Source organism: Monodon monoceros, unplaced genomic scaffold, assembly GCF_005190385.1.
Source record: "Monodon monoceros isolate NGI ecotype Baffin Bay Population unplaced genomic scaffold, NGI_Narwhal_1 Super_Scaffold_11, whole genome shotgun sequence".
Classification (NCBI taxonomy): Eukaryota; Metazoa; Chordata; class Mammalia; order Artiodactyla; family Monodontidae; genus Monodon; species Monodon monoceros.
In genome coordinates, this window is record NW_021703767.1 from 86145646 (window position 1) to 86156936 (window position 11291).

Below are 11291 nucleotides of genomic sequence, written 5' to 3' on the forward strand. Positions count from 1 at the left end.
TAATTTATTGATTGGTGGTGAATGCTCAATTGAATATCACAGCAAGGCTTTAGACTTTTTGCAATGCATTAAAGGAAGTCTTTGGTAAAGGGAACTGAGGCCTGTTGGCATCTATATGAGCTAGGACTTACTTTAAGATTTTGGATTCTTTTCCAGTCTGTCACTCCCAGAAACTACCTTTTAGTGCAACCATGGTGGGATTCTTCTTTGTTATCCATAGTAGCTCTAAGTAAGCATCACAATGCTCTCACAAACTTACATTTTCACTTCTGCAGGTCTAAAAAAGAGGGCAACTTGAATTTCTGTGAATAAATGAATAAAGAAGTAATCTAGAAATGCACACCAAATTAAATGGCAGCATTCTATATGCAAGTAAAGCATTCATTTACATTCATTGAATTATATCCTGTGATTATTTGCTTTAATTTTTTTTTTGTACCATCTATGTAAAAAGGGTTTCCTGAGAAAATTAACAATATTAATAAAACTAACAGGTTTATGTTAAAAACTACTCAGGAGAACAAACCTTCCATGGGTCTTTATATACTTCAGAAGGACATAGCTGTAAATATGCCAATTTCAAATTATTCATTGAAGTAATTTCTCAACTAGGTATCATATAATTACTGCATGTATTTTGAGTAGTAAGTTTACTTTAATGTAATTTATCTTTTAAACTTTTTACCACGTTAGCCTTTTCTTCAGTTAGTCTGAATGATGAGCACTGATGAGCATTTTCAGTGATAAAGTGTTAAAAGAATTAGCCATACTGAATATACATAATAGAGTTATAGCAGGTAGATATTCATTATTAACCTGAGGGTATGGAGTATATTCAGTAGTCAAGATGAAGCAAAATATTATTTATACTTTAAGTTGAGAACACTTTACTAAGTCAATCAAGATACTTTCCACCTCATCTAGGTTTTCCTGACTCTTCACTTACAGCACAATTTTTACACTGGACAGCAGTTCAAACTAATAATAAGTATATGGTTGCTATATTTTTTCAAACTATAACATCTGTTTATGGTGATAATGGAACAAAATATTTGAAATTGCCCCGACCTAAGGAAAAAAAACCTAAGCCATAAGGTTGCTATGTGTACAATGTTTTACGTGTAACACATTTCCTCTCAATCTCTTTTGTGAAAGGAAAATCAAAATGGAGTCAGTATTGCTAAGAGAGCTTTCTAAAATGGAGCTGGGAGACCATTGAGGAAGTGTGACTTATGTGCATCTCAGCCCAGATGGAATCTCACCTTTTGAACACTTATTGTCCTACTCAAGATACTTATCCGTCATGTACCCTAAAATAACTTGTGACAACCTATCTGCTTATTGAATCCTTACCCTAAAACAACTCATGATTCCTTAAGCACAAATATCCCCTGACTTGCATCAGAGTCAATCACAATTCTCTCGCAAGTTAACAACCTTGCGGCTTTTGTCTTTTTAAACTCCTGACTGATTCTCTTCTTCGGAGCAGTCTTTCGGTTTCATCCGAATCTGTGTCTCCCAAATTGCAATTCTTAAGACTCCAAAGCTCTTTGTTCTTTGCAGCCTCAATACTGATTATTGTTTGACATTTTCAACAGCACAACTGCTTTAAAAGTATGTACCAGTCTCCACAGAAATCTAATAGATTTAAGAAAATATGTGTTATAATAATAGTTAATAATACCCAAGAGTTCTATAGCATGAATTAGTGCTTCACTGTGCTGGGCACCCTTGTTGATTAAAGGGTACAATAAAATATGGTTCCTGCTTTTAAGGAGAATAAAATTTAAGAGAAGTGAGCTATCGGCACTAGGCAGTATAAGCCTTTACATTTCAAAGGACAGACTTGCTGAGGACTATTAGATGAAGAAAGGCAGTGTGTGCAGACTGCTGGCTATGGTGGTAATCTGGGCTTTAGTCCTGGCTACATCATATGCTAGTTATATGACCTTGACTAAATATCCTGAGACAAGGTTCTCAAAATGAAGGTGGTTACTTACCTGACTACCCCACAAAATCACTGGGAAGATCTGTCTTACACCCTCAACTTTTCTTTAGTTTCCTTTGATATATTATCTAGAATTCCATCTTCAGCTGTCTTATCTTTTCAATTCCATAACGTCTTCCAAAGAAACAGCCTGGATATACCAAAGGCCCCTTAAGCCCCACATACCCAAAAACTATATCAATAATCAGATTTATTAGACAAAGCATGCTTAAGATGATAGCAGAATTTTCCCCATTGTAATTTTCACACCTACGACTTCAATTACCAGTACATTTAAGTTGGGAAAGTAAATAAAATTGTAATCATATTTTCATTTTCAAAAAAGTAACACTCCAGCATCAGATTGAAGGAAAAAAATAGAGGGAAAAGGAATGGAGCATCCAGGCAAAAGATTATGAGCTCAGGCAATGGTAGTGGGCATGGATCATAGTTAAAAAGGTATTTAGGAGGAGAGTAGGCAGATATTTTTCCCCTCTGTGTTTTGAAACATAGAAGCATTGGGATAATCTGATCTTTGGAGGTTTGCTAGAATTCCCTCGTGAAACCATTTTGGCCTTGTGCTTTTGGTGGACTAGTGTTTTGAAAAACTGTCTCTATTTCTTTTATGAAAATTAGTTTGTTTGACATTTTATATACACCAGGGTTAATATTCTGAATGTATATATTTCATCTAGGTGTTACAATTTATTAGCAGAGTTGTACCATGCAAACTCTCATGATTTTTAAAAAAAATTCCTGTTTTTATGGTTTACTTGTCATTTCTTATTTTGTATATTTGTGTTTCTTTTTTGCTTGATTAATTAGCTAGTGGATTCTGTATTTTGCTAATATTTCCAAAAAACCAACATTTTAACTTTTTAATTAAATCTTTTTTTCTGTTTATAACTCATTATTTTTGCCTTGTTTTTTAAAGATTTTTTTTTTGAGGTGGACCATTTTTAAAGTCTTTATTGAATTTGTTACAATATTGCTTCTGTTTTATGTTTTGGTTTTTTGGCCACGAGGCATATGGGATCTTAGCTCCCCGACCAGGGATTGAACCCGCACCCCCTGCCTTGGAAGGAGAAGTCTTAACCACTGGACCACCAGGGAAGTCCCTTTTTGCCATTATTTTTAATATTCCCATTTTTTCTGTTTTCTGTTTATTTTTGACTGCTCCCCAGTAAAATTTTTATATATTTGTGAAGAATTGACATCTTTGTGATATTAAATAAGTCCTATTTAAGAACAAGGAATGTCTTTCTGTTAATTCAAGTGCTTATTTATTTATTGTCATCCTTTCATTTTTTTCTGTATAACCATTTAAGGCCATGATTTTTTTTTAATGTAAAAGGACATTTTACTTATTTTGAATTTTTGAATTTTATTGAATTTATTTTTTATACAGCAGGTTCCTATTCTTATCTATTTTATACATATTAGTGTATATACGTTAATCCCAATCTCCCAAGTCATCCCACCACCACCACCCCCTCCACTTTCCCCCCTTGGTGTCCATACGTTTGTTCTAGGCTATGATTTTTTTCTCTGATCTTCATTCATTAATACTGACAAATAGTGTCATCATTTCCATTATTTTTACAAATAATTCTGAAATTTCAGTTCCCCTTTGCCTTGAGAGTTGTCTAATAGAGAGTTATTTAACTTTAGATAGAAAGGCCTATTTATGTTTTAATTTTGCTATTAGTTTCTATACTTTTTATATGAAAGAATTATTTTTGTATCATTCTACTTTGTTAAACTCATTGAGATTTTCTTTGGACCATAATATATTGTCTATCTTCATGAATGTTTATGTGCTCTTGAAAAGAAAATGCATCAATATTTGGGATGCAAAGTCTGATGTATATTCACATACTTTATTGCTTATGTTGTTTAGGGCTTCTATATCTTTATTTTTTGTCAACTCCTCTTGGACTAAGAGTGATGTATTAAAATTGTGCATTACTGTGTGCTTCTGGCTATTTCTCCTTACAGCTCTTGTAGTTTCTGCTTTATAAAGTGATTGCTATGAAATTTGGTGCATAAATATTCAAAACTATTATATATTCATATTTTTTTACATAATGACATGTCCTTTATTGTCACTTTTTTTAATGCTTAAGGTACTGAATTCTAGCTTGTCAGATATTAAGATCACAACTCCTTCCTTCTTTTTGTTTGCTTTTTGTGTGTGTGTGTGTGTGTACCTTTGCCCATCTCTTTATATTTAAACTTTCTGAATAACTTTTAGGGATTTCTCTTATATATGGTATAGCATTGGTTTTTACCCTGTAAGCTAATGTAACTTTTTCTTTTAATATATGAGTTTGAATTTGTTAATGTCATTGATAATTTTGGTCTCTGACATTCATATTATATTATGTTTTCTTTGTTCTTTCTCTATATTGCTTTTGGTACGTAGGAAGGTTTGTATTTTTATTCCAGTGGTTACCTTTATACTAATTCTAATAATTTTCTTTATATAATGCCCTTAGTACCACTTTTTCTTACTTAAGCTTCTGTTTTGTTTATGAGTTTCAGATGCCATTCTTTGATTCTCACCTATTGCCTGTGTTGGTGCGTAGACATCTTGTAATTTAGTTTTAATTGTTGACATACTTTTTTTCCCCCAATTTTTCCCATTGTTTGGCTAACTATGACTTCACATTTCTCTGTTCCTTGTTCATTTCTAGACTCAGTTTTAATATTTTTTATATCTACAATTTCTTGTTTAATTATATTTAATTTATATTGAAGCATTGTTAGTTTTCTCTGCTCTGTGGTTGGCGTCTTCCTTCCTTTTTGCTTTCTGCCTTCCTTTTGTATTTTCTGCAGCTGAAAACTTTTGATTTCTCTTCAGTTTTGGATGAGAAAATTTGAGGTACAGAAAGGTTAATGATGAGTTTGGGGTCACACTACTAATTGTGAAAGAATGGAGATTATGACTCAGGTCTTTTGGCTTCTAACATGTGACATTCCTGAGCTACACTAAATTCAAAAGTACAGTCTTACAATGAATAACAGAAGCAAGGCTACTGAGAGACTGAATATACAAATGGATGATGGCCAGACCATATATATGAATAGATCTCTGACCCACAATTTGCAGCAACCTGCCCAGGAAACTGACTCATTATCTATAGTAAGCAGCCCAGGAAGCCAGTTTGCTATAAATCAGACTGGTAGGAAGTCAGGGGCTGTAACTAGTAAAAAGCAAAAAACCAAAAAAACCACAACCAAACAATAACCCCTGTTACAATCTGCCCAGAATGCCCAGAACTTGATTAATAATTGATAGCTTCCCTAATTTTTGTCCCTGATTCCAATTTAGGACCAACCAGAAAAAGCCAAATATGTACCTCTAACGAATCACATAGGACGCCCCACTTCTAGTTAGCCAGCCTACAACCTCCCCATGCCAACAGCCTCCATTCAAGGCATACCTGAAGCCTTCCCCTTTTTCTACTACAAAGCTTTCCCCACTCCTTTGCCTGCTTTGAGTCTCAGCCAAAATGCAAGTAGCAGTGGCTAACTCCTTTTCTATAGCAAGCTCTGAATAATAGCCTTTGCTTGTCTTAATTTGGCTGATCTTTATTTCCACACTGCTGTTCCTCATAATCAAATATTCCCTTCAACATAACTCAAATATGACTCTCTCCTGATGGGACTACCTTCCCCTTAAACCCTTACAGTGAACTCATCCTCATTTCTCATTCTCCTCCTAGTGTATTGAACATGACGGAGGTGGGCTTCTAGCTCCCAAATGTCATCTCTAGGACCTTTATCGGCCACTGTCATCCCACTTCTCATCTGAGGTTCAGATAATCCATTTAGGATACCTTATCCCCACTTGCAATTTTGGTTACTGGCTTCCATAACCCATTCCTGTCTTCACTGTGTTACATGGGGCATATTTACATTCTCTGACTCTGAGTTGTCCAATAAGGAAGCCACTATTCATATGTGGCTATTAAGCACTTGAAATATAGCAACCAAATTGAGATGTGATGCAATGTGTAAAATACACACTAAATTTTGAAGATGGCAAAAGATAAAAAGAATGTAAAATTCTCAATAATTTTTATATTAACTACAGATTGAAATTTTCCAATTTAATTTTTGAAATTGGATTAAACAAGATATATTATTAAAACTAATTTCATTTATTTCTTTTTACCTTTTTAAAAATGTGGCTACTACAAAATTTTAAATTATATATGTGATGCATATTATCTTTCTATTGGTCAGTGCCATCACCCGTCTTGCCCACTTCCTCATTACCCTAAAATCTGGCTCATTAGTAGCCTCTGAATTTCTAAACCTAATTTTTTTTCTTGGTTCCCATTCTCATTGGTCTTTTTACTTGTGTTTCACGCAATGGGGATCCCTGCTTTCTTGATTTTCTTTCTCCCTTGACCTCTATAACTCTGAGTCAGTATAGTTCTTATCCAGTTTCTTTGATCTCTGTTCTCTTGTCCCTTTCACTGGCTTCTCTTCTTCTTCATACCTTAAATGTCCATCCATATGCTCTGCTCGTCTTTCTTCGCTCCTTCTCTTGAGGTGTTTCATTCATCATAATGCCATAACCACTGCATAAATGAAAATGATCAAATCACCCTCTCTGGGCATGCCCCCTCTCTTTAGCTGCAATATTGTATCTGCAGTTATCTGCTAGACATTTCTATTTGAACATCCAGTCATCAGTTTTAAAATTCTACCTCAAAGAAAATGCATCATTTTGCTCTCAAAACCGGTTCTTGTCTTTTCTATTTCTGCTGGTGGTGTCATGATTCTCTTTATTGCCCAGCTTGAAACCTCTGATTAAGTTGGACTCTTTCCCCTCTCTCTAGCCTCTCCTATCAATTCAGCCAGAAAGAACTGAAAGCTCTTTCTTCCTAATGGATTCCCATGTATCCATTCCTTCTGTCTGGTGCCACAGATGGATGTCCTCACATGATGCTCAGGCAGCTGCTTCTTTCTGAACCCAGAGTACCTGGGAATGTGGCATGGGTATGAAACACCAAGGGATTGGGTGGGGAGTAATGATGACCATTTCCTAGATAATTGCTCCGAAGTGATTTATTCACAGTACTTTAAAAAAAAATGCTAACAGATATCATTTTATCTCATCAATGAAACTACAATTTAAAGAAAGGAACTGTTCTTATATGGTTACAATCAGGGGCAGCATTCTTTATTTGGAGGTAAAGAGTTAAATGTAGACATACAGGCAGAAAAGACAGAGTGAAGGCATAGTATAGACATTCGAAAAGTTGAAGAGGAGAGAAATGAGCCTTATCACTCAAACCACATTGACTATGAAACATATTGCAGTCTCAATGTTCTGAAATCCTCTTTATAGGATACATATTGGGACTGTGAAAAAGACTGAATACTAAGGCTTTTGCATTACTGACAGTATTTTAAACTATTTAATATTTTGTTGCTTTGGATTTTAAGCCCTCCTTCCCCCTCTCTTTTTTTTGTTTAACAGAAATGTTGTTCCTAGAAAGATAAAAAACATTTCATGCATTCTTTCAATTCCTTTGACACTTTCTACATATATGGTATTTTTTGGCCCCAGGAAGACACTCAACAATTCTCAAAGATTGAGACAGAAAACTTCAAGGAAGCAAAGCATAAAGATCTTTGGGTGGCCCTGGATAGAAGTTACATAAGAATTCAAATAAAATATAAACACTATATAATAATGCAAAGTTCTATCTGAGTTTGGACTGGCTGGTCAAAGACGAAAATGCCAAGGGACTGTGCCCTGTTCCTTTTCCTACCATTGAAACATGTTGACCTAAAACAAATAGACTGCCAGATATTTCTTCAGCAAAAACGGGTTTATTTGGGATCAACAAAGAATTGCAATTCAGAGTCTACAGTTGTGGGGAACCACGGTGCAAATCTCCACACAGCAAGGAGAGAATGCTTTCAAACAGTGGGAAAAGGAAGTTGGGAGGGCTGTAGTAAACAATGAGTACATCGGAGGAATTGAGGGCTCAAAGTATAGTGGCTGTTCATTGGCTGAGTTGTGACAGTCATTCATTGGCTGACTTCTTGCCTGGCAAGAAGAGGAAGTCTTTCTTCTTCCTGTTGTGCTCTGCTATTGTCTGGCCTTCTGACTCTATTTTAGTTGAGGTTTCTGTTTTATTAATTTTTACACACATGACACACTATACTTTTCCTTCAAGTTCTACAAAACACTTCACAAAGACAAATTGTTCCCTTCAGTGTACCTCCCCATGAAACTTTTTGCTTCTTTGTTGTTCTGGTATTTAAATCTGTGGCATCATCCCGATGTTGTCTATCTTAGTTAAAGAATCAGTGAGTACAGGCAAAGACATTGTAATTTTGATTTCGGTTTATACAGTCTCATGTTTCTGCTCTCTGATCAGATTCCCACCTGTCTGTCATCTTTTCCTGTTTGTCTAAGGAGATATAACTGGCATTATTTACTTTTGTGTTAGTTTAGTGGTTCTCAAACTTCAGTGTACATTAATTTAACTTAGAGGAGCTAATTTAAAATGCAGGTTACAAGTCATCAGCCCAAAGATGCTGATTCAGTATGCTTAGGATAAGAATGTTAATAGGTTCTCTAGTTGTTGTAATGCAAGACGCTATAAGATCATACTGTCAGCAACTCTGGCTTAGTTAATTGAAGAAAATGTGTTCCCTTTCCTAAGTTGTCTGTGCATATTAATTCCTATTTTCTATTGTAGAATACAATTTTTATGTCCCTATACATGGAATTTCAGATATCAAAAGGTATGGGAAACATCTAGGGGCAGAATAAGTAAAAATCTACCTGGTATGTGAAGGTTAAGTGATTTAAAGAAAAGTTTTAAAATGATATTAAAATGTGTATTTCCTCTAGATATCTTTTTTTTTTTAACACCTTAAAAAGAAAACTATCAGGTAAGTCTTATTTGTATAACTCATTATTGGAACAGCTAGGCTGGGGTTAACCAAGTGAAGAGATGGGCAGAATCCATCTTTAGTTTCTCTTTCATCTTTTTGTTACTTTTGAGGAAGAGAGAAGTATTATTGAGAAAGTCCCCCCTTTTTATTGTGGTAAAATATGCATAACATAAAATTTACCATTTTAACCATTTTTACATGTAAAGTTCTGTGGCATTAGGTACATTCACATTGTTTTGCAGTCACTACTACCTTACATATCCAGAACTGTTTCATCTTCCCCAACTGAAACTATATACCCATTAAACACTAACTCCCCATCCCTTCCAGCCCCTGGCAACCACCATTCTACTTTCTGTCTCTATGAATTTGACTACTCTAGGTCCTTCATATAGTGGAATTGTACAATATTTGTCCTTTAGTGAATGGCTTATTTCACTTAGCATAATATCTTGAAGGTTCTTCTATGTTGTAGCATGTGCCAGAATTTCTTTTCTTTTTAAGACTGAATAATATTTCATTGTGTGTATATGCCACATTTTGTTTATTCATCTGTTGATGGACACTTGGGTTGCATCCACCTTTTGACTCTTGTAAATAATGCTGCTATGAACATTGGTATACAGATATCTGTTTGAAGGAGAAAGCCCCTTTTCTAATTTAGAAAAAGGACCCTGTAAGTTTATTTCTATGCTTTTTAGATATATAAAGTTTCTTTATCCTTAGCCACCTACTCATAGAGTGCATATAATACTACCACTACCTTGCAGAACACAATAATCCCTGGGTGAATGTCTGCTGCAATATTATTTATTTATCTTCTGTCCTGACACAAATAACATACTTGCTCAACAGACAGTGAAGTCTGAAAGTGAAATACCACTCTGGAACTAGAGTACAGGTTTGCCAACCAGTGACCTGGAACCAATCCATATGCAGTAGCACCACAGCATAAATAATACAGAGGTATAAGAGAAAAATAAAAATACGTCAGAGTACCCATTAAATTGGAAGCAGATTTGTTTCTAGCTCAGCCCTTTCTGCCCTTATGAGAAAGAAACGAAGAAAGACTTACAGTTGAAGCAGAGCCAAAAGGATTGAGTATAAAGTGGATGTGCTTTCAAAAAGAGAGGTAAATATAGTCAGAAGGAAGATAAAGAGAGCCAGAGCTTTGGCTGGATCATTGGGTTAAGCAGAGGCCTAGGAATGAGAGAATGTTGCTTTGTGGTATCTCCTCTGGGTAGTCTTTCCAAACCCCCCAGTCTGTGTTAGTGCTGTCACAATACCCTACCAGTAGCTCCTCATAACATCCCTCTCCTAGTTTGAATGGAGATAAAGCACTCTTCTAGCTTTCCTGGAGTTAATTCTTTGATTATGGAGAAGAGGAACAGTTCAATAAAAGTAAAGCAACCAAGAAACAAAAGATATAATAAGTGGTGGAGACAATGATGCTTTAGAGAAAAAGGGAGTCGATATGGGCTGATGCATTTGGAAACTGACTCAGGCAGAATTTGCAAGGGGAAGGACTTCAGCTGGAATTGGAAGAACAGGTAGGATCTGGATAGGTGGAAAGGGGCTCTCTGAGAGATGTTAACTTGTGTAAGTTAGGCCAAAGATGGAAGGCAAAACAGATTTTTTTTGCCAGTACTAGACTGTTTTTTCTCAAAAAAAATTAAAAAGAAAGAAAGAAAGACACTTTAAATCTAAGCAGTTCTCTGGAAGCTAAAGCTCTCTCCTTTACAAACACTTCCACACATACAAAAAAAGCTTCCTTTCCAAGTTTTTGTTTTGTTTTCTTCTGTGTTGTTTTTTTTTTTGCGGTACGCGGGCCTCTCACTGTTGTGGCCTCTCCTGTTGCGGAGCACAGGCTCCGGACGCACAGGCTCAGCGGCCATGGCTCATGGGCCCAGCCGCTCCATGGCATGTGGGATCTTCCCGGAATGGGGCACGAACCCGTGTACCCTGCATCGGCAGGCGGACTCTCAACCGCTGTGCCACCAGGGAAGCCCTTTGTTTTCTTTTTGACATAACTAGACGTCACAGCTTGACAAGATTATCTCTTTTCAAGGACTTGTTATAGTGTCAGAAACAATTTAGCCACCTTTTTCAACTTTGCAAATTGGGTCAATCTGTGTAGAACTTGCAGGTTAAATTCTGAGTATATATCAGAGTATCAGGTTGGGGGTTGGCAGTACTGGGTCTTTAGATTCCTTGACAACTGTGCAGAGGTTGCCAAAGGAGTTAAGGGCATAAAGGATTTCAGGATCTGGTGAACTTTTTGGTAGTTTTGCAGTTTTCCTCTTATCTTTGAATCAGCAGTTCTAATGAGCAGCTTGCCAGTGTGCACAATAAATACTCACCAAAGAGCAATTAG